General features: G+C 43.9%; 1 protein-coding gene across 5 annotated transcripts in view; it reads right to left on the bottom strand.

Annotated features, from left to right (window-relative positions):
* Positions 1 to 18,772: 18,772 nt before the first annotated feature.
* Positions 18,773 to 23,361, bottom strand: part of LOC119012136 — a 43,847-nt gene continuing 39,258 nt past the window's right edge. For all 5 annotated transcript variants that reach the window (XR_005072375.1, XM_037085648.1, XM_037085650.1 and 2 more), the window contains one exon: positions 18,773 to 19,173. The gene's annotated coding sequence lies outside the window, so the exon portion shown is untranslated. The remainder of the gene's footprint in view (positions 19,174 to 23,361) is intronic.

The raw sequence follows: 23,361 nt of genomic DNA, 5'->3' as shown, positions 1-23,361 counted from the left end.
AGACTATAGATGAATTTGGCACCTGATTTATAAGTTGAACTGAACAGAAGACGGTCAAAATTCATCTCTGCATGTTTAAAAATGTGTCAACTCCAAGAGAGAAACTTGCACCTACTGTGGTTTTTTACGATGTGACTTCATAAAAGTACGAGAGACAAACTCCCACAGAGTCAAACGGTTTCTGTTTGCGGCACATGACGGGTCGATGTGAATGAAGCTCCTGTTGCTCCTCTCTCTCTCTGCGACCACACCTCGAGGAGGGAAAGATGCAGCGTGCAGCTGAATCAGGAGCTTCTCCGTTCTTGGACGGCACATTATCAAAGAAGGGGGGAAAGAAAGGGAGTGAAGCGCGATGATTGATCTGCAGCCGCTCTCACACTTCATCAAGTCACCGCTCTGCAGGAAGGGCCACTGGGTTCACAGTCTGAACACCTCCACTGAATTAAGAGCGTGAAACCTGTTGACTTATACAACTTTCCTCTAATTTACTACATGTGATGGATACAGTACTTGTATTTTCTTAGCTTCTGTCTTTATAACTTCAGTTCTGTTCTGTTCTGATTGACTATAAATCAATTACTTGATGTTTTTGTCTAGTTTGATTCTGATGAGATAAAAGAGAAATGAATATGAATTTGTTCACTCGAATCCTTTTCTTTGTTTCTCGTACTTATTTTCCCAAAAGTCTCAGTTTAGTGTCAAAGGTCACGACACAGAACAAACACCAACTGCAGCCTGGACTCAAATGTTGTCGAAACATTTAGGTTTTGTAAATTTAAACTTTATTTTATGGCCTTTGATTAATGTATTTTAAACATTTAGCAAACTACAGGGTCTGCTGCACAAAAACTCTCTGCAAAATCACTTTTTAACTTCACTACAGTGTTACATGCAGGTTAAAGGATAAGTTCATGTTGAATTCAGGTGAAGTGTCGTAGTCCACAAAACATTTCTGGAGCGTCACAGCAGAACAGCGTCGCAGCGTTCGCCCTAAACAACTGAAGTCGAGTGGAAACATGGAGAATAATGTTCCTACAGCTGGTGAAGTCTTTGGAGGCCCCGAGATCAGAAATTGATTTCAAAATGCATTATTTACTCCCTAAGCGTGCGGTCCAGCCCGTGCAGACGGGAGCCGTGCTAACACTTAACTCAGACTGCTACTGTGAAGATTTCAGCTTATAAAGGATGGAAATAAAATCTTTTCACATCAGTGTGGGATCTGTTGTCTTCTGGAGACTTGGACTACACCGTCCCCGTCTGCTGCAGCGCTTCACTGTGAAGCTCCAGAAATGTTTTGTAGACTACGAAACTTCCCGCACCTCGGCTGAACTCATCCTTTAACGGACGAGGCGCCAGCGCGGTAATTGCTGCATATCTGCTTCCACCTCCAAGCTGGATATTCGCCTGCAGCAGGCAAACTGAATAAGACTTCAGAAACAATGTGCTTCAACAATGGATCATATTACAGCCCTGTAACACCAGAACGCACCGGAGACAAAGCAGCTGGGAGTCGATCGAGCAGGATAGATAGCGAGCCGAGCTGCTAAGTATCTGAAATTATGGGGCTTCTTTATTAGCGCCCCTCCTGCTATTATGCTGTTTAGGTGTGTTCATTTCGGGGCAGATGATTGGGCTGCTGCAGCTGTGCGGTGCTGCCCGGCTCTGCTCTCCGCTGCACAGGAGAGGAGACTTCAATGGATTTTCTCTCCTGGCGCTGGTTGAACCCAATTACACTTGAAGCAATAAATCCTTAGCAATGCAATTTCCCCTCCAGACAAGATCTGCCGGGCTTCCCCCCTCGCTCTCTCTCTCCTCCCTCTGCCACACACACTCATAGTCTCTCTCCCTGTCTGTCTCTCCCCTCGCTCACCCTTTATCCCCCTCTTTGTCTTCCTCGTCTCTCAGTTTATATATATGTCGCTCCTCCTGTCTCCTACTCCTTCTTCTCCAATTCCTCTCGCTCTTTATCCATCCTCTCTCTCTCTTATTACACCACTCTCCCCGTGACCTTCATCCCTCCCGCCTGCACGTCTTACCCACTTTTCCTCCCGTTCGCCATGCCACCTTTCTGCCGCCGTCGTCTCATCATAGCCCCTCTTGTTTTTCCTCATCGCGCTCCGTCTTCCTCAGATTCGCCGCCCATCATTCGTCTTTGTCTCGATGGCTTTCCTGCACACATCTCTCTTCGTGCGCCCTCCCTCCCTCCGTCCTCTGCAGGCTGGTGTTTTCCCGCTTGCTCAGATTATTACAGAGAACATGTGCGGCGCTTTTTAACCTGCTGTGATGATGAAGTGCGAGCCCTGCAGAGTCCATCACATGTGAAGGGCATGTCAGGTTCATGTAGTCGCTACAAGGACAGTCGCTAATGAACTAACTGAATGTTTCCAGCTATATTTAGCTAATACTACTGACCTGATGTTGTATGTTTTATGGGATTTTCTTCTGTTTTGCTTGTTGCACTAGGAATTATACTACTATAAGAAATAGTGGGAGGCAGTAGGAGTTTTAGGGGAAGCAACAAGAGAGGCATTAGCATGAATTAACCTAATTCTATCAGCCACAGAAGCGTACATGTATGAGGGACTAACCAGTGCGTCACTGCACACGCTGCAGATGCAGAATGAACCGTACGTATGTGCACCATGTGAGGTTAAGTAGCATCATCAGTATCATGAATGCGTCCATCCACTGAACACAACTGAGGCGTTTCAGCAGCAGAGTAAGTAGATTTTTTGTCATTTGCACCACAAACAAATGAAAGTGATGAAGACAAACGATGTAGATTGTCTTTTGAATTCATGACACTTGTCAACTAATAAGTAGGAGATGTAGGTAATGTCAAAATGTTAAACCAGAACTTGAGAAAACATGAAAAAATGATGAGTTAAAGTTGCTTCTGCTGCAGGGACGACGGATATCAGTGGGCTATAAACCAGAAGTTGATAAAAAGCAGATTTTTTTCTGATTATTGCAGAAAATGCAACACATGTTTAGGACACTTACATGTTTTGTTCAGTATCAGTTTACACAAATACAAGTGACAGGAGTAAAAAGCTAATGTTGGGTTATTGTACCAAATTCCCCCGTCAGGCGCAGAGAAGCAGCCTTCGCTGTTAACACGGTCGCCAGGAGGAACGCCAAAGCGTGTTGCCAAACTGCGTAACTACATCGTCCCATGAGCAAACATCCTCTGAAGCGGTGGATCTTTTTTTTTAGCATGCTGCACTGCACCTTCTCTTGACTAAAATATGAAATGATAAAATCTCGCTGAGTTGAAGCAGAAACTCTGCAGCAGTTCAGCAGCGACTCCATCTGTGTGATAAGAGACAGAATTGAAAGATTATACAGAGGCATTTTGAGAAACACCCCGGTGGTCTTGAGGCAACTTGCACATACGCACACGGCTAAAGTGCAGAGTTTGTTTGTATCCGGCGGCGTGATTCTGCCTCACAGCGTTAGCTCTGCTGTTACTGGGCCTATGTGACATGTCAGTGAAGCTGTGGGTGTTGTTAGTTCAAAGAAAGTACAGTAGCTTTCTTCTCGCTGCGGCTGCTTCGCGCCCCGAGGCGAGAGCTTTGTTTTATCTCACTGATTATTCTCTTCAAATGCAAACAGAGACCTGGGTTTGTTTTTCTGAATCCTGCGGCAGAATGAGCAACAGCAGTGAGAGAGAAAGACCCTCCACAGCGGCCATCAAGGTGAAATCAAAAGTTAATGCTTGAGCAATGAAAAGCCCACATTTCTGTTGGTTCTCTGCATTAATCATTTCCCAACCAGCATCTTATCCCCTTATGTTCATTTACAGTATGTTTTTAACCTGTAGGCTCATGTAAACATACCTGACACACCTGATCAGGGATGTGTTTGTCTAGACGAGCCGCACGATTCAATCATTTTATTCCCATTCAAGTTAGCCGGTTGGTCAGCGGAGGTCTCTGGTTCGTTCAAAAACATCCTGGTGGTTTTATACTCAGGTGGTTGAGCTGTTTTTGGCTTCATGCGCCTCTGAGCAGCTTTCGTATCGATGACCGAGGGCCACTTTATCCAGGTATCCAGTTTGACTGTTGGATCTGTGGTTTGAAAAGGACAAAAAGGCGAGCGTCCCCTCAGAGTTGCCGTAAGGCAGGAGCTGTTGGTGTTTGTGACATGTTGAAGGGGAAATGAAAAGGAGTTTGTTGCTGCTCGGTGCACTAATGCATCCAGCGTCCCATTTATTATATCCTTATTAAACCTGCCCAGTGAGGCAAACCCACAGACGCCTGACAGTGAAGTTTATGTTCTGCAGGCTGCTGTTAGTGTGTCTCTCTCCATCGTGTCCTCGCTTCTTCACTTTAGACAGCTGGTTTACTTTGTTACAAGCCTCTGAGGCTGCACGCAGCCAAGTCACGGACACGTGGTGGAGACGAGATGAAGACCCCCGAACCGGGAGAAACGTCAGACGCTCATCAAGCAGGGAGGCGAGAGTTGATCTGACTTCTTCACTGGTGACAGTTTTCTCTGCTGACTACATTCAATCCAGTGGCCGTCTTCCTACCTTAAATGTTGCTGTGTCTCAGTTCAGGTCTGCATCCTTCAGAGGAGCGTTTGAAGGCCAATTATGTCACAACACCGCGTGAAGTCTGTCCCAGTCTGAAGGCTCCTCCAGAGGCTCCGTCTTCTCCCTGTTTCTGGAGGACGCACTGCTACGATCCTTCATGGCCTCACATATCCCAAGATTCTCTACGCACCCGAAAAAGAAGAAAGAAAGACAGAAAATGGTGACGTCGCGTGGTGTAGATCGTCACTTCCGCGGGCCCGGGCGGCGGAAATCGTGACGTAAGAGTAAAACATCTGGTGACGCAACCAGGAAATGCTCCAAAGGCTCGACTGTCACATTTACCAACAGCTGACCAGGTTAACAAGGTTTTTTGGCAAAGTTACGCTTCAGCATGTGACGCAGGTGGCTTCCTGTTTAAACAGCTGATTCCAGAGCAACAGATGTTTTCTTACAACTGATTTACAGACGACGATCTCTGCTGGCTAATACATCTCTCACATGTTAATGATGCAACCTAATTTAATGCATCATGAGTTTGAAACTAGCTTATTGGCACTAAGAGCGAAGTCGCTTTACAGTCATCGAAGTGTAAAAGTCTTGATGAACGTTAATGCATCTTACATACTTGGTGTCAGTGGACGATGAGTCTTAGATCTGAAGTTTGCGTCAGTGAACGGGCTACAGCCAGCAGATGTGTGTGCTGATGAGACTGATTCCCTCCGTTTGCTCTTTTCCCCCACATTGTCTTCAGGGTCAGAGCTGTCAGCTGTGGGTCAGATCCCGCAGTGTGAGGAAGGGGACGCTGATATAATTGATCTGACATTTCCAAAGATTACTCATTTTTTGTTCACACTAATGTCCCGCAAAGGAGGCGAAGTCATTACAAATCTGAGTGTGTTGGCTGATTGTCAATATGTCTGATTAGTTTGTGTGTGTGAAATGATTTCTACACAATCCTCTCGTGTGGTGGGAGTGAGTCGTGGATCGAGGCTACGTTACAGTTTTACTGTAAGTAGTCTGAGCTGCATAATCAGGTCACAACATCAGCCCTCCAGCAGCGGCAACAACCCCGACTTCTGCTCCTGTTAGACGATGTGTCATGTATTGACCCTGAACACATATCGTGCAGAACACCATCGTTCAGGCTGATGTGTGACGTGTTCCTGTATTTAGTTTACTGCGATCAACTGCAGCTGTGTACAAGTAGTGACTGAATGGACCTTTACAGAGCGAAACAAAGCACAAGTTTCCGTCTGAATGGAGGGAACCTGCTGCACCATCACGACCTTGAATTTAAATCTGATCAGAGAATTTATTTTTAAGGCCCTGAAAAGATATTTTTTCCATAAACTTCCTCAAAGAGCAATAAATGAATGAATACAACGTGTTTTTGTCCAAGAAAAGGTATAAATAAAGATACAGAATGAGATGTTTCTGTCTCTTTGTTCTGCCTGGGCTTTTCTCGTGGGTTCTGGCTGGAAACAGAACCACGTAGTTCTGCTTTATAAAACTGTGCACTGAGAAGAACATAATATGATAGTAAGAAGGTACTTGTACTGTGTTAATCAACTTTAAATACTTCACTATTATTCTAATTCCAGCAGTTTTACTTGTGATTCAGTAATATCGCAGTAATCTAACTGTACTTTCCACCACAAGTTTGCTTTAGTTTACTTTAAGGTAAATCCAGCTTTTCTTTTTAATGTTTTGGACGAATACAAAGTTTTAAAGAAATTCTGTGTTTGTCTGGAAACAATACGCTGAACTGTACTATACTTGAACTGATATTTATGTAGATGAACGGCGTGTTTGCTGTAATCAGCGAGCGAAACACACAATCAAAACCCACCAGCTCCCTTTATTTATTCTGCAGACGCTCAAACAACCTTAAATGTTTGTTTCTTTGGGTCCGCGGTGCCACAGCTTCTCATTTCGGGCAAAAAAAACATTACGAAACATATCTTTAATGTAAAAAGTGGGTGTGGGAGGTCTCTGTAATCAGACTGATGCACAGGAGCTGCTCTCCACTATCAGCCATGGATTGCTTAAGATAGACCTCTGAATATTTAATGAGGATTCTTTTCAATGCCTATTTTTATCAGCTTGGCTCAATAATTCAAAGCGCACTTCTTCTGTTCTCATCTGCAGTGTGTGTGTGTGTGTGTGTGTGTGATTGCACAGTACATGTATGTCTGTCTTGTTGTGTGCAGATAGAGACAGAAGCTTCCAGCTGGAAGTAAAAGTCTTGGTTCGGTCTGTGTCAGTTGCTGGCTGATGCGTTCGAGCGCCACACTGAGCTTTCAAAGACGTCTAGCCGAGGAAACAAGTTCAGGTCTTCCACTTGGTCCCGACCAGCCTGTCGTCCCGTCAAACACTGCAGGGGGGGAAAAACTGGTTGTGTTCTTCGGGATCTGTAATATTCGCCGCTGAGACGAGAGGGAAATTATAAACTGCCAAGTTTTACCACAAGCTCCTCCGACTCCCGACTGCAAATGATGTCATCTCCTCCTCGAGTCTTCAGTCTGTTTTCGAATAATGAAACGCTAATCAAGCTCAGACACGGACAGACGCCCAGTACTTGACCTACAATCAAACAAACCAGTCGAGCAATCAAAGTCCATGCTCCCTTTTTTTTTCTCCCCCCAATCAGGATGAACGGCAGGTTTGGATCAGGAGCCAAATCTAACAACGCCTTCCTCACAATGTTGCCACAGAGCAAATTTAGATTGATTTAATTAGCTGCATTTATGATCGCCCCGAGTCCGGTGAGGAGAAATGACGCGAGCACGCGAGACGTGATAACGAGGCCTGTGGGCTCGGTCGTTTGGCAGAGTTATAACTTCAGTTAGTAAAGATCTGAAGTAAACCTGCTTCTCCTGCTCGTCTGGTTGTTAATGTCAGCGTCGGTCCAGAACATGAATATAAAACTGCAGCATTTCAAGTTCTCATCAAATTCAATGAGACGACCAAAACCAACATTGGGTTAATAAATACGTAACAAATGTCTTCTGGAAATGACTCATGAAGGAAAAACAATGTGAAACCAATCTGGCACGAGGACGTGTTGATGTTATCTGTAGCAGACAGGATTTATTAGATATCAGAGGTGGATTTCATTGTTGGATATCGAGATTCAGTTCCCGTCGGTCAGTTCAGCAGGAAGAATCGTTCGTATCGTTCGTTTGTTTGTTCGTGCAGTCGTGTTTCCGGTACAACGTGGTTTAGCGGTGAATCATGTGATGAACAGTTCTCAGCTCCTGGTTTCAAACAATCATGTTAACGGTCAACAAAACACTGTCGCAGCTTCATGATTGTGTACTTTCAGACAACACAACAGTGGATAATGTTTATATTCACCTTGACATTAAATTGACATGTACTGACGGTAAGACAAGGGTGAGCTACGAATGAAATGAAATGTGTTTCTCATGGAAACGGTTGCTATGCTTTCCTGTTTCTCATTGGCTAATATTCGACGACAGTGTCCTAAACTCAGCATACGATTGGCTGGTTCTCTTTCCTCGTCACCAGTCTGATCACTAAAAAGTGAACAACACAGCGACTCGTCTGTGAGAACAACAGAACGAACAAGAGAGAAGAGAACTGTGGAATCAGGTCAGTTCGTTCGCGTTAAAGAGTCGTTCCTTCAAACTGATTTGTTTGCAAACGAGTCATCTTTATTAAATATTGTATAATTCACAAAAGTTTTATAAGCAACTATTACTCAACACAACTGAAGGTGTGTTGATGAAGTGTGTTGGTCATCATGAACGTGTCATCCAGCAGCTCATCTGTGTTTTTTTATAATAGATTCTTGTTGTCTTTTCCATAAATGCAGCACATGCAGTCGCATCCGTTCACTGATTGGCTGTTTTAATTCCTGCCCAACACTCACTGGCTCATTCATAACTCAGCTGACTAGTAACATCCAATCATCTTCAAACAGGCCAATATGACCTGATCCTCTCCTTTTCCTCTTTTTTTTTTTTACCTTTATCCCTCTAATGCACTCGTGCCAACACAGTTTGCTGCAGCAGCTCCGTCCACCACCACCCGACCTCCTCCTCTGATTCTGGGTGTCGTTGATTTAACTCATTTATTGGACGGAGAAGAGCGAGTTCGAAATAAACACCTTCGCTTGTCTGCAACATTTACCACGTCTTGATGTGTGTGTGTCTCCTTTATATTGAATTGTTTCATGTGTTTGCTTCCTGTTTTTGCGTTAGACTGTATATGTGTGCAGACAGGAGTGTATCTATTTGATGCATGTGTGTGTCTGTGTGCGACAGATGGCCCGGGCGCCCTCCACGCCCATGTTCGAGCGGCGCTCATGCCGGCGGTGTGCGTCGCTCGCCCTGCGTGTGTGTTCTGTTCGCGGGTGTGTTTCCTCCCTGCGTGTGTGTGCCGTGGCAGCGTGTTTTCTCTCCGCGGCGACCGGGAGTCGGTGCTGCGGCCCCTGATGGCTTCAGAGAGACAGAAGCAGCAGACGGAGAGCTCGGAGGCTCACGTGGGAACCAGACGAGCACACAAGGCGAAAGACGAGGCACTTTGAGATTTTATGGTGGGTTTTGTTTTTTTTAAATCCAAGGTTACAGCTGAGCTGAAAGTGATTCACAGGCTGACTCACTGCTGCTTTTACTGCCTAATCAAAGACAACTTAGTCTTCCCGAAGGTGCTTTATTACATTCTGTGGGTGTAAAACTACACTCACTTATAATCAATCATATGGTGCAATTGTGATCATTTCTGGAGGAGAAGCTAAAGATGCACACGGTCATTTAATAATCAACCTTTTGTGCATTTAATGCTCCACTTACACTCACTTATATCGTCCTTTAGTTTACATTTCTGGACTCTCTCTTGCTCTGTCGGGATGATGAAGGAAAACCATCGATAACATCCGTCTCACCTGTGCTGTGAAAAGTGTCTGTTGTCTGAAGAACGAGTTGGTTAACAGAGAGAGTGACAAAGATAACGTGTCTCCAGTTTTATGGAAACTCCTGCTTAAATAATTACCTCATTTTTGCAGGACAGCTTCTGTTTAGGTTGGAGCACACACACACACACACACACACACACACACACACACACACACACACACACACACACACACACTGCACTGTTACATAACAGCAGACGGAGGTTGGCAGAGCAAAGCAGATGGAGCATCTTATTAATGGGGGATGACAGCGAAATGTTTAAGATCGGAGACAACGGCTCACTGACGAGTGCTGAGCGGAGTTTACTCGTGTTTTCTCACCTCTCTGTCAGGCTCACACAGGTGAGGCTTCACAACAAGGTCATCTTCAGCATTTAAAGCCCAAAACACACCCACAGAGCATCCACACGGGGGTTTCCTGTTAGCATGTGTTCATTTATTGGCTTGCCACTTCAGCAGGCAACTGCCAGCCCGGCACAAAATGACAGATGCAGTTAGCAGCTAGCTGCTTATTATTACACCTTACATGAACAAAGCGTAGTTGTTAATACTGTACAACAATGGAAAAGGAAATAATAATAATAAATTAAATAATTGGTTTCAACAAGGAAACCAATTACATGTAAGCTTATGAAAAAATAACCCATCTTCTCACCTGCTTTATTAGCTCAGTAAACAGTTTCCTGATTGGTTAATGGTCCCAATCACTAGTGTCAGGTGTTCTTTTAAAAAAACAAAACAGAAACAAACACAGGGTTTGTCTTAGGACATGGCTACCTTGTGATTGAGACGTTAAATAAAGGATCAGGATGTCCACCTAAGCTCCACCCTATCGTCCAAATATGGTCACTTCTGGCTCCAAAAAACCAAGATGGCGACAGCAACAATGTCAAACTCAAGGCCGAAGCATTAAAACGACGGATGTGCAGGTTTGAACATCACCTCGTATTTTACAGTTTACACCCATTTGTGTATTCAGACTTTCACACATTGTTTCAGTCACTTATTACCTGCAGCGTGGTCAGTTCATACGTCCGTATTATCCTGATGGTTTAATGCTGCGTGACAAATCTGCACAAACCGGACACTGACCGTCTCTGAGCTGATGGAAACCCTCCGGTACAGCCCGACAAACACAACATGTAAATATACCTGAACATGCAACGAGAGGAACACGCTTAAATAAACATATGAATCTAAATGCTAATGCAGGAGGAGGCTGAGAAGATGGAGGGAGTTAGATTACAGCATATGGAAGACTTGACTGACTGTAAAATGATTTACAACCGCACACACACACACACACACACACACACCTCCCACATTTATCTGTCTGTCTTAATGACACACCAGAACAGACAGATATCATTTGTGTCTGTATTTACATGTGTGAGCAACGAGCACACATGAATTCCTCTCGCTGGTTGAGGATGGACGAGGATGTTAACGGTTCACCGAGCGATCCGTCCTCCGTCTCCATCCTCCATCCATCTACCCATCCATTCATCACTCCTTTCATCCCTCCCCCTTTGCAAAAGCTGCATTTATGTAAGACACACTAACACTAAAAGCCAAATGGAGTGAAGTGGATCTACATTATGGCCTCTGCTGTGAGAGGACTTCAAATGGCAACACCGCTCACTCGGAATTAATGGAGTTAGTTTCAGAGACAGGAGGGAGGATTTATGTTGGTGGAAATAAAGACTGCAGTGTCGCATTTTCATCATCGGGTCAAACTTGCAAGTTCTCCGAGCGTCTGAACTTCTGCATATAAGCACTTACAGAATAACTGGTCACAGAACCAGAACCAGAAGCCTGGACGGTTTAGTGACGCAGCAGTTTGAGGCACATAAAGGCGTTTTTCTCGACTGAATCAAAAGAGAGAAGCTAACTGGGTGACTGGCACTCTTTGGTTTTATCTCTTTCTCTCTGTCTGTGACGGTTTTAAATCTTGTGGCTCACTGAGCTGAGACTCTATACAGCGGCTCGGAGCTATCGACATGAAATGGAGCTCGGTTCTGCAGGAGCACCGGCAAGAATGAGCGAATGATTATTTTTTTACGTGATAATATCGGCACGTTATCAAAACAGCTGATAAAAAGGGGTTTAAAGTGAAATATTGGCATCAGCAAGAGATGAATATTTTTGCCTACACGACCCGACGATAAGATGATGTTTTATTTCTGTACATTTTGAAAAGCGCCGTATATCCACATCTTCTCGTGGACCAATGCAGTAAGAGCAGAGATAATAATATGTCGATATCACCGAGGCTGAACACAACACTGCTGAAATATCCTGAAAGTCTCGGACGACACAGACGTTTAAGGTTCCTCGAGAAGGAACTGTCAGATCTTCATGTAGCATCACTACGAGGTTGATGTTTGTGGTTTTTGTCACGGTTTGTCATTTCCTGTTTTATTTTGTAGTTGTGGCTTGTTGTCACTTTGTATTTCCATCAGCTTCGTCAGCACCGAAGAACATTTTTGCAGATCGAATGACTCCGGTTGTGATGATAAACTGGGAGCAGTAATTAAGTAATGAATAGGAGCGATAAGTACCATTAAGTTCCAGCGCTTCCCAAAAGGGAGCAGCTCATTAAAAATACGATCAGACATTTTTAACAGTATCTATATGAGAACACACAAACGACCGCTTTGTGTTTGATTTGGCAGCTTTAGTGCAGAAAGTCCCAATAACCCGCTGATTAGTAAAAGGCAGGTCGCCTGCTTTTCATCCCATCATTTTTCTTTTTCTATCTTCTTTTGCTTTTTCATGACTTTCCATCACTCTCTCTTCGATAAAGCGTTCCCTTTATTCTCAACACAGCAGAAGCTTTTGTATCTTCTCCCATTCGCTGCTTCATACACATCCATTAATCACATGTGATGTTTGGTAAAAAGATCTTATATCCTTGTATAAAAGATTTTTCTTACTGCAAAGCTAATTGCCTGCTCTGGGACTTCACATGTAGGAGACATTCTTCTTCTTCTTCTTCTTCTTCTTCTTCTTCTTCTCCTTCTCTTCCTTTTGGACAACCACGGGAGACCATGTGAGGATAATCTACAATCATCTCTTTCGTTTCAAACTCCCATAACCGATAAATCAGAAAATCATTATGCAAATGAAATTAAGAGCCGTGTGTTATTGTCCTCATCTTTCACAGGAGGGAGACCGCAGTGTGAACGAGGCTCTGACTTTAAACGCTGACTTTCTGAAAAAACGTTTCTACAAAGTGTGGTGGACAATCTGTCTCTCTGTGCACAGTCCAGCTGTTAAGAAACCGACCATTTAATTACACGACTGTGCACGTGTGGCTTTGACACACTGAGTGATATATTTTTCCTCTCTGATTGATCAAAACCTCTTAAGTTAATTTGCTGACACAGGAAAAAGGCTTCAAACATCACCGGTCGTTTTTTTTTTCTTTTTGCGACAGTCGGTTTCGATTGTCCGGAGCGATAACTTAACCTGAACTTAACATGACTGACAATCACTGTCGGTAACTCATGTGACGGATGTTTAGGAGTGTATACAGTGAACAGTGTTGTCATGGAAAACATATGTGAGAGGGAAACTGGCCAACATGCAGGGAAACCCGAGCCTATAGCAGCAAGTACATACAGCATCCTCCATTTATATAATCACACGCTGAACACACACAGCTTAATCTTCCAGGACAACCTGTTCTGGTGAATTTGCAGCTCTATTTATTTCAGTGCAGCTGGCCGAGGGCCCGGCTTCCAGGGCCACCAGGGCCTGCACGCGGCCACGCGAACCCCAGGGACGGGGAGGCGCTGGCTGGGCCACAGAAAGAGACGAGATGTCCGCGCCAGCTCCCGACTCAGATCAAACAACAGGCAGAGACGTGCACGCCTACAAATTCAAATTCACCTGCAGACACTCGACGCTGCAGAAATCACCAGCAGTGAGATGTGAACGGACCCAAAAATGGAAATTTTTCTTCGTCCAGATAAATGTTGTTTATTTCCTCGAGCGTAAAGCAGCAAAAAATTCACTTGACCTGTGAGAGATCTTTCTTTTGCCACATATCGATTTTTTTTTTCCTGTTGAATTCAGATCAAACTCACATCGAGGCAGCAGCACAACAGACTGTTTTTAAACTGCGTCCCAGCTGTTCAGCTGCTGACAGACAGCAGGTCGACTACAGACTTGTGTCAGAACAAAGAGAGGGACGGTATTGATTCCTCTGTTAGATCTTATTACACATGTCCGGTTTATCCCTGCTTACATGTTTGTTTGCTTGTGTTGCAGTGTTGTAGTCGTACTACAGCCGCCCGAGTAAACAAGTATCACATGTGGGCGGCCCGGTAGCTCAGGTGGCGGAGCGTGCGACCCGGTGAGGTTCTGACGCTGTCTTGTCAATAAAGCCAAGAAAAGGCCAAAATGTAAATGAGAGACAAGGAACCTGAACAAAGTCTCTCGATGTGTCTGCGAGAGATTTCTTGATTCACGAGAAGCTTTTAACTTTTCAGAAAAACAGATAACGGCGTTTCTGACTTAATCCAAACTTTCAACTTCACTCCTTAATTGGCTCCTTTTAAAGGTTTTGGTGAAGAAAAACATTTCATAAGTTAATACTGAGTGTGGGAAAACTTTATACTGTAATAGCGCAAATCAATAACAACACGGAAATGCTTTCATCTCGACTTGTTAGAGCCGAGGGAGCCTTGAAGTAGAACTCTGTGCACAGCAACATCGGTGATTATGGATCGAGTGCGATGGAAAAGAGGAAAAAAGCAGCGAGAGTGAGTGATTAGTTGTGCTGACGGATTGTTGCTGTGAAAATATATTTTAACCTGAATTTATTCAGACAACAGGGAAACATGGAGGACGTCTGTTAAATACAGAAATGTCAGCACAGAGCAGCAACAGCTAATTAAAACTGAGGCCGGTGTTAAAGTAGCTCTGTGTAACAATCTGTAGCAATTTACTCTCTCTGCTGCCTAAACGAGCCTGTGGGTAATTAGTTTAATTTGTTTAATGCTGCTGGACTGTGGATTTATTTGAGAAAGACACAGATTTTTTAGATTTGTCTTGACAGTCCAAAGGATGTGACTTTACGCACGCTCTCTAAAAATGCTCAGGAGCGTTAAGATATGACCGAGTCGTTCTTCTGGAGATTATAAAGCTCATTCTGAATTTGTTTATCATTTTAGAAAAGTGGGTCCCCAGTGGAAAGGATGTGAAACACTGCACACGTAACCAAAGTACTCTGTTAGCTTCATTCTCAAACAATTCCCCATCAAACTTTGTTATTCTGCATCAAGTTTACGCTGTAATTACCTGTTCTACTTGTACAGTTTGTCTTCACTCTGATTTACCTGATTTGTCGGTGAATGTGGTGATGAAAGCCGCCTGCATTTTGCTGTAATACCAAAGATGTACACTGTGTGTCGGTGGCAACGTTCCCAGAAAATATCACAAGCGGCACAGTTAGCGATACGATCACCCAGCAGTGGTCGGCCAGAGAGAGACGGTGGTTCACACGGGACATGACAGTTCGTCCTGGTCTCTGCTGGCGGTGGGATCAAACGGTGAACGGCTGAACAAACAAAGAAAAGACAGATAACAGCTGACGATGAAACAGAGGAATGAAATGTTAACGAGGCAAAGCTGCCAGCTGACGTCAGAGAGGCGACACTGGATCTCTGAGAAGCAGCGAGGTCCAAAAACATGCCTGCAATCACCGCTTCCAGAAATCTTCGAGATTGCCTCTTTAAATATGTGCACAAATCTGACGGGGATGTGATCACAATCATGAATAATACAAAAATAAAAATAATTGACCTTCAAGATTTCACAAAGCATTTTTCATTCGATCTGGATTTTAAAACGAGGAAACAAACAAAAAGCCTTGTCTCTTGTGTCGTCAGCGAGCGAGAGAGTCGGTGAATGAGTTGTGCCGAGTGAATGACAAGTGACCGAACAATTAAGAGAGTGAGTCAGAGAGGCAACAGGAAGAATAGCAGAGGAAGCGAGTGGGTGAACGAGCGAGTGGGTGAGAGAGCAAACTGTGGTAAGAACCAGCGAGCGAAGCAGGAGTGAATCACAGACGACCAACAAGCCGTGGAAATTTAACTCCACCGTCGACCCGAAGAGCATCACCCCGCTGCAGGTCACCGCCTGCTGAGGTCGCAGCAGGAACATCCAGCTGCCACACGGCTCCTCCAGCTTCATGTTGAAATGAAACCAATAAATATCAAAATTAAGGATGAGATGAGACCAACACACAGAGGCATTATCATTGACAACCAGGAAAGAATGACAGACAGGATGGAGAAAGCGAGACAGAGAGAACGAGAAAAAGTTCAATAAAAAATAAGAGCACTCGGCTACTTTTGATGTTTTGGAGCCGGAGAGCAGAAGCGGCTCCAGTCGACTGCACAGCGGAGAATAATAACACGGCACTAAAGTAGCTGCAGCATCAGAACCGAGTTACGTAAGACTCCGTCACTACTCCTCCATTCAGGCCAAAGCCTCGGGAAAAGCACATTCATATTTCTGCTGTCATTGAACAGAGAGATGCTGCCACTCACTGAAAAAATGCTATTAAATCATTTAAAAAAATGTTCCGCTGCACAGCTGTGGTGTCACACGAGTCATCCGGAGGTAAAGAAATAAATCTGTAACGCCGCGACTATAAACCAACTGATGAAGCCGAGATCCGGATGTGAAATTCAGCAGCGTGTGAGTGAGTCTTGGCAAAGACTGAGTGCCGTTCTAGTTTGTTTCTTGTTTTTACCAGAGTTGATTTGTTTCTTGGTAGTCTCATTTAGATTAGAGCTGCATTCGACAGTCTCCTTTAGTGCTCACTCGTAGATAGCAGCAGCCGTATCAGTTCATTACTCACCGAGAGGTTAGTGAAATCCTGCAATATTCATTAAAAAGTAAGAGACGATTCCAGGATTAGTCTCTTCATCTGGATCCTGGGATCCTGAATGCTCTGTCCAGGTTCTGTAGAAATCTGTTCAACAACAATTAAATAAACTTTTAACTCTATTTTTTTGTTTCCATCAACTCAAGCCTCTAGGAGCCTGATGTTGTTGTTACTGCAGCTGTTAATTTGCCTTAATTGTTAAATTCAACCGTATTTAAAATAATGCAGTTCTGACTTGTGTTTATTTTTGCTTTCTGCCTCCTGCAGTAGTTTCAGAAAGCATCTGTGCACTGCCAGTAACGGCACCCAAAAAGGAGTGACACACTCTGCATATTCACTCCTGCTTCCTCCCAGAAGACACCAGGGGAATTCGACTGACTTGTAAATGAGCAACAGTACCTGCCTGCACCAACACACTCTGTGGAGCTGCAGCGCCAGAGCACAGGAGGGCTGTTGTGCTGCTGGGCCTCCCACACACACACACACACACACACACACACACACAATACACACACAATACACACACACAATACACACATAAACGCTACAACATTAGCATAAAGGAAAAAAACCCAAACGACCGACATATAGAAGCTGCACAACAGATATGAAACATTTCCAATTCCATTCGCGCAGAGAAGAAAGAACAGTTTGTGTTGAGGTGTGTAGTATGTTAAAGACATTGTGTGAAGCCGGTGTGAGGTGTTGCTGAGTGCAGCTAGAAAGTGTATCTGCACCATCGTGAGGTTTAGCACAAACATTGTGTCCGTAAGTGTTGTGTAGCGAGAGGAAGTTAGCAGCTTCAGTGCTCAATATCTGTGTCGATCGTCCGCGTTTTAGCAGCACTTACAGCCCAACACACACTCACTGTAGTTACACTTCAGCCTGTTCATAACCTTCACCACGCTGTAACCCGTCACCAGGCTCCCTCCTGCACTGCACCAACCCTGCTTTTATTAAGAAACTCCTGCCTGCCTACATTTTTTTTTTGATGTTTCCTTGAGTGACGACCGTGACACAGTGGAAAAAAGAAAATTGTTGGAGAGAAATGGCAGCAGCACATCAGCAGCCGGCTGAGTAACTCACTTTGTTAGCTAAAAAAAAATCATTTCCCGTCTTCCTGATGACCTGTGAACTCACAGAGGGTCGTGAATGGTGATTGGTCGGAGTCATACTCTGATGCTGCCAGTCTCTCGACCAAGACACAGAATTTGTGTCACTGTGATCACTTAATCTGTGAACCACATGAATATCATGCAGTCTGATCCCGGTGTGAGGAAAAATGACTTGGGGCTTTCTTGAGACCATCTTGAGTCACATGTCTGGAAACAGTTACACTATATAACTCAAACTGCACACTGTCACTCTTACTTGTGTTTGGTTTACATAAAGAAATAGGAGTTAATCAGTGAGCTTATCCTGCTTCCTGTCTTCATGCTAAACTAGGCTGATTGCATCCTGCTCGAGTGTTTCCCTGAACTGTGCGTGCATTGTTGTGACACTGCAATTCATCCTCATCTTACTCCATCTTACTGTTTTTATAATGAAGATTTTCTTTTTACTTTATTTTTCTTTCTCCTCTGGTGGCTGACCTGCCAGACGGACACGTGCGGTCAGTTCTGTCAGACATGAAGATATCTGTTCAGCATCAAACCAGCGATCACAACACCGCCGGCCATCAGAATCCAAGCAGAAGGACTTCTGTCTACTTTCTCCGAGCACGATGATGAGAGCAGAAGAGTCAGAGACGCCGGTTTCCTCACTGACAGAGGTTGAAATAGATATAAATGCACTGCAGCCAGCGTTTGTTGCACTCTTCAGCAAAGGGCATGACTTGTTTTCCCAACAAGAAAATCGAAAGTAATGTTTGTTACTATGCCACCGCCAGTTCTCCCTCCACCTACACTCACAGCCAGCAGCTGAAATGCAAAGCAAGTCCTGAAATTAATTGAGCATCACAGACCGATGAAACACAGCAGTTAGGAGCGTTTAAAAGGTGATAAATTCCATTAAATACATCGCTGTAACGGTACAGAGGCACATGTACGTAGAAATGCGTCATCAAGGCGAGTTGTTTCATTAGCAGGAACACGCCTGTCGAAGTTTCTCCCACAGAAACACATTTTATCCATCGAATTTCTGTGAAGGCAGCCGTCACGTCTCTCCACTTTGCCGAGACTAGAGTGACAAAGATTTTCTTTCTGGCATTTCGCTTTGACGTAAAGCAACCAAACAAGCCGCTGTGTGGAGGAACATGCTGGGTCTTTGTTTTTTTGTCTCTCTTTCATTGAGTGAGTGTGTGTGTGTGTGTGTGTGTGTGTGTGTGTGTGTGTGTGTGTGTGTGTGTGTGTGTGCCCTTCTGCTCCTGTGCTGAAAATAAACCATCGGCAACGAGGCTCGCTCATGATTTTAATATGAGCAGCAAAGAAGGACAAAAGAGGGAGAGAACGGAAAAGATGCAACCCTCGCTCTGCTGTGGGATATATTTCTATTATGCAGGATTCGATTTCTTTGTTATCGTCACACTCCTCGGTAAACAAAAGGGAGAAATATTCCTTGTGTGTGGCGAGGGAGTGTGTGTGTGTGTGTGTGTGTGTGTGTGTGTGTGTGTGTGTGTGTGTGTGTGTACTTGCACTGTGTGTGTTGCCTGATGTAACGGAGGGAGGGAGGTCATGGACAGGAGCACAGCTGAAGCGATGGACGTCGGGCGATCAAACTGCGACGCTGGTGGCAGAACACTCCGCCGTTCTGAGCCGTGGTCACTTGGGACCTTCTTCAGTTACTGCATACACACATCTGTTGGGTAATAGATGCACACACACACACACACACACGCAATGAGAACAAATGGCACACTGGTCTGAAGCCTGAGGGGCTGAATTGTTATTGGAGAGACGGAATAGAAAGGCAGGCGAGGGTTGATAGGCTGCGTTCTTGCATTATAATGTTGATCTATTAGATCCATTAAAGAGCACAGCGCAGCGTTCGGCTTCCTCTCAGCAGTTTCTAATGCCGGCCTCAAGGAAGACTGAAAGGGGGATATCATTTATTTCGTCAGTGCATGCAGACTGATATTCATACGGCTTGTGGCAGCCCAATTAGACCAGATGATCAATTATGACTCTATCTCAATAACAACTTCCTTCTCAAAGGTGCAAAATGCTGCAGAAGTTAAAAAGCAAACGTCTACGAGGGAGGATTGACTGTTCAGCTGCTTCCCAGAAACTATATTTATGTCAGCTAATACATCAAATACGTATAATTTTTACATTAAAATATATAAAAACAACAAGACCTTTGTGATATGTTTTGCTGTGTGCTTACATTATCCTAAATGTTTCCAACGATGTTCAAACCCAGAGAAATCATATTTTTATTTAAGGTAGTAAATGGTGTCGCCTGAAGACTGTGAGGAGGGATGTTGTTGAACGCAGCCCAGACGCCAGAATATAATGCTAACAGTTCATGTTTCTGCAAACCACAGACACACACACACGTCAGGCTATGAATGGAGGCTGCAAAACAGACGACTGCAGCTCCTTTTCTGCGTTTCAGCCTTTGTAAGTGTGACACTGGTGGATATTTTTGAGGAGGACTCAGTTCAACCTCCAGCACATCGTTGTGACAAGAGAGAAACAGAAAACTGAACCTAAACAAATGTTTAAAAAAGCTGCAACATAACGAAACATTAAGGTTTAATGCAGAAACTTACTCGGCTGACGTTTAATCTGGTGATTGTGTTGGCGAACGTAAAAAAAAACAACTTCTGCCTGAGTCACATTTCATCAGCAGCGGTGGTTGTTTAACGACGAAGACAAAAACTCCCATGATCCCTCACTTTTGTTGTGTCTTAACTGAGAGACTCAAGTAAAGTCGATGTAAGTGTACAAATTGAACGCCGTCATGTAATTTGCCTCAAACGACATCATTTCCTCCCAGTAAGAGTATCTCGCCCCGTCTCTCACACTGCAGTCTGACCGGGAGTGACATCTCTGAAATGAGTATTGGCTCATGACTCATGTGCAGAGTCCCGGGGCACGAGAGAAATTAGAACGACTGTAAATCAGAGATTTATGACATGAAGGTCACAACCAATTCACATCAAAGTGACGAGATGAGACGCCGCTGAATGTTCACATGACAGCGTGTCGGTCGGCATTGTTGGAGGTTTTTTAGCTGATTCGGTCAAACGGCAAACTGGATCACGACACTGACTTTGTAAAGCACTGAGTGGTTTAAAAATACAGCGATCCAGACCTCTGAGGTCTTCAGGTTCAGGTCTGCTTTCAGTCCCTGGAGTCAAAACTGAGCATGAAGAAGCAGCGTTCGGTTCTTCAGCACCACATATCTGGAACAAACTCTCAGAAAACTGCAGGTTCACTCAAACTCGCTCCTCTTTTTCATTATTGCTGAATACCTTTTGTTTACCACAGTCTTTAATTGAAGACATTTTAATTTATTCTTTGGTCTTGACTGTTTTAAACCTCTTCTTTTTCAGCTTATTTTCCTGCTACCTGATGTCTTCCTACTTGTTTTTGAATGTATTTTGATGTCTTTAAATATAATTTTTCCGCCCCTCTAAATCACTTTGAGCTGCCTTGTGTCTGAACTGCGCTGAACAAATAAACTTTCTTGGCCTAAAGATGTGAAATTATCATTTAGTTTTGTGTAAAACTTGGTGAACTTCATCGTCTGGCTTAATATACATCACCCACACCAACATGTCGGTCACCTCAGAAGAGATAAAGTGTTAAAGAGGTTTTACTGATTGTAAAATGAGACTGTTGGGTAAATAAATATCTGTGTAATTCACAGCACAATTCAAAAAGGTGCCAAAACATTATTTGTCTCTCACCGTTTACGACCATCTATATTTTTCTAAGGTCCTGTGAATCCTTCGCCTCTACACGCAGCTAACTTTCCAATACAACATCCTAATAATGTTTTGGGTGGCTGTGAAACTTTCAGCAACAGAGGTGATAAAAACAGGCTTCATTCTGCGCTGAACGAACAGGAAGTGCTATCAGCAAACTGAATGATGGGTAAATTGTTCCACTGGATAAAGAGCCAACCTGTGTCCTGCCCATCATGAAGTCAACAATTCACCAGCCGCTTCTTTCTCTCGCTCTTGTTTCTCAGCGTCCAGCTATAATCACAGCAGCTGTTCCCCCGGTGCATCGACTCTCCTGAGAGCTCTCATTCACATTTCCTCGTCAAATTAGACTTGTGTGTGATTAGATCTGGCAACGCGGTGGCGTGGTGCCGGGCGCATTAGCTGTCAGGATCGATCAGAGTGACGTCTGGCCTTCTCAACATGCACGGCGGTGTTTTCCTAACAGAGAGTGTGTGTGTGTGTGTGTTTAGCAGTTTGTGTGGCGAGCGTTTGACACACAGAGAGATAAAGATAGGGAGAAAGTATTTGTGTTGTGAATCGTCCAGATCTCTTGTTAAAGGCGTCTGGGCTCCGCGAGACAATGAGGGTGGAGAGTTCCCTGCTGAATGACTTTAATTAGCTCGTTGCAGTTTCTTGCCAGAATCGTCAACTGAAGAACTGCAACTTTCCTGTCCTGCTTTTGTTCCTGAGCATGAGAGTAACTCTGCGTTTCCAAATCTGTTCTGACCATATTGCGTTTATTCTGTGCCAGCAAGCCGAACTACCTTTATGCATGATTTCCCAATCTGTTACGGAAAATCAGGAACTCTGTATTTTAAAATTCTACATATAACTTTGCAGAAAGTCCAAAATGAATGCAGTAGAAGTTATTTCAATGCTCACATAACGAGCTCCTTGTGCTGTTATGTAACTCTTCAAGAAGTGTTTTACTGATTTATGAAATATGTAGAAATGTCTGCAAGTTAAGTTAAAACTCAAGTTTACAGCATGTTAATTATGCACCAGGCTGGGAACTTCTTATCATACAGCCAAGGACAAGTCAAAGAGGTAATCAATACAGGACTCATGTTTCGTGTTTGAGCTTGAGAAAATAGCTCCGGCTGCAAAAAGGCGTTCAAACGAATTACACGAAAAAGGATCAATTCAGCGAATCAACCAAAGTATCTCTTTGATCCGGGAAAAGAAATTCAAGCCAAACTTTTCACACAAACTCCACTAATGAAAACTGATCTGACGTGCTGGAGCGTGATGATGTTAACGCAGCGTGAAGTCTCTCTAACGGGAGGTCTGTCTTTGTTCCTGATGAGTTGCCATATTAAAACGAGCGAGGGTCAGCAGCATGGATGACTGGTGCACTCTGAGAACTGAGGACGGATTAGTTGATCGCCAAGTTCAGAAGAACCGCTCTTCTTTTTGACTGAGATAGAGATTTTTTTAATGTTTATATTCTTGTCCGTTTGGGTGTTATCATCTGTTTTTTTTAAAATCTCTATTTACCTACAGATCACAGCGATCCCTCGTATGCGAACACTTACTTGGCAATAAAAGCGATTCTGATTCTGATTCTGATTTCCAAAGCCGACAAATCAAGTCAAATACCAAGTTGATTACATTAACGTTATAAAGGATCATCCAGCCCAATTTAAAACCTGTGAAACCAGGAACCAGCCAGTAATTTAATGGAAAAATTATGTAGTTAGTTGTCATGTAGCGTTTGAGACTTTGGCACTAAAAGCGCGGCTGTACCTACTGAAAATATGGCTGCAAACAACTGCAAGTGCAGCTGTCGACTCTAAGTTTACTCTCTAATTTCTTACCGTGTACCAAACTTATTCTAGATTAAACTATCTTCTCTGAGATCTGCGTCCTGAGTCAGAAGTCACAGGCTGCCTTCTGTACGTTCTGTAACATTGCGTCTTTAAAGCGATTACACAACCCTTAAATCATCCTCGAGATTTGCACACGGACCGTTTTTTGAGCGGAACACAACAACACAAACCCCAGGTCTCTGTAAGGACGTACTCACTGCAACACAACACGACGCGTCATAACAACGTCGTCTAAAGTTAAAGTCACAGACAGACGTGTAA

The sequence above is a fragment of the Acanthopagrus latus genome, chromosome 22 (genome assembly GCF_904848185.1).
Source record: "Acanthopagrus latus isolate v.2019 chromosome 22, fAcaLat1.1, whole genome shotgun sequence".
Lineage (NCBI taxonomy): Eukaryota > Metazoa > Chordata > Actinopteri > Spariformes > Sparidae > Acanthopagrus > Acanthopagrus latus.
This window is presented reverse-complemented; position numbering and strand designations above follow the sequence as displayed.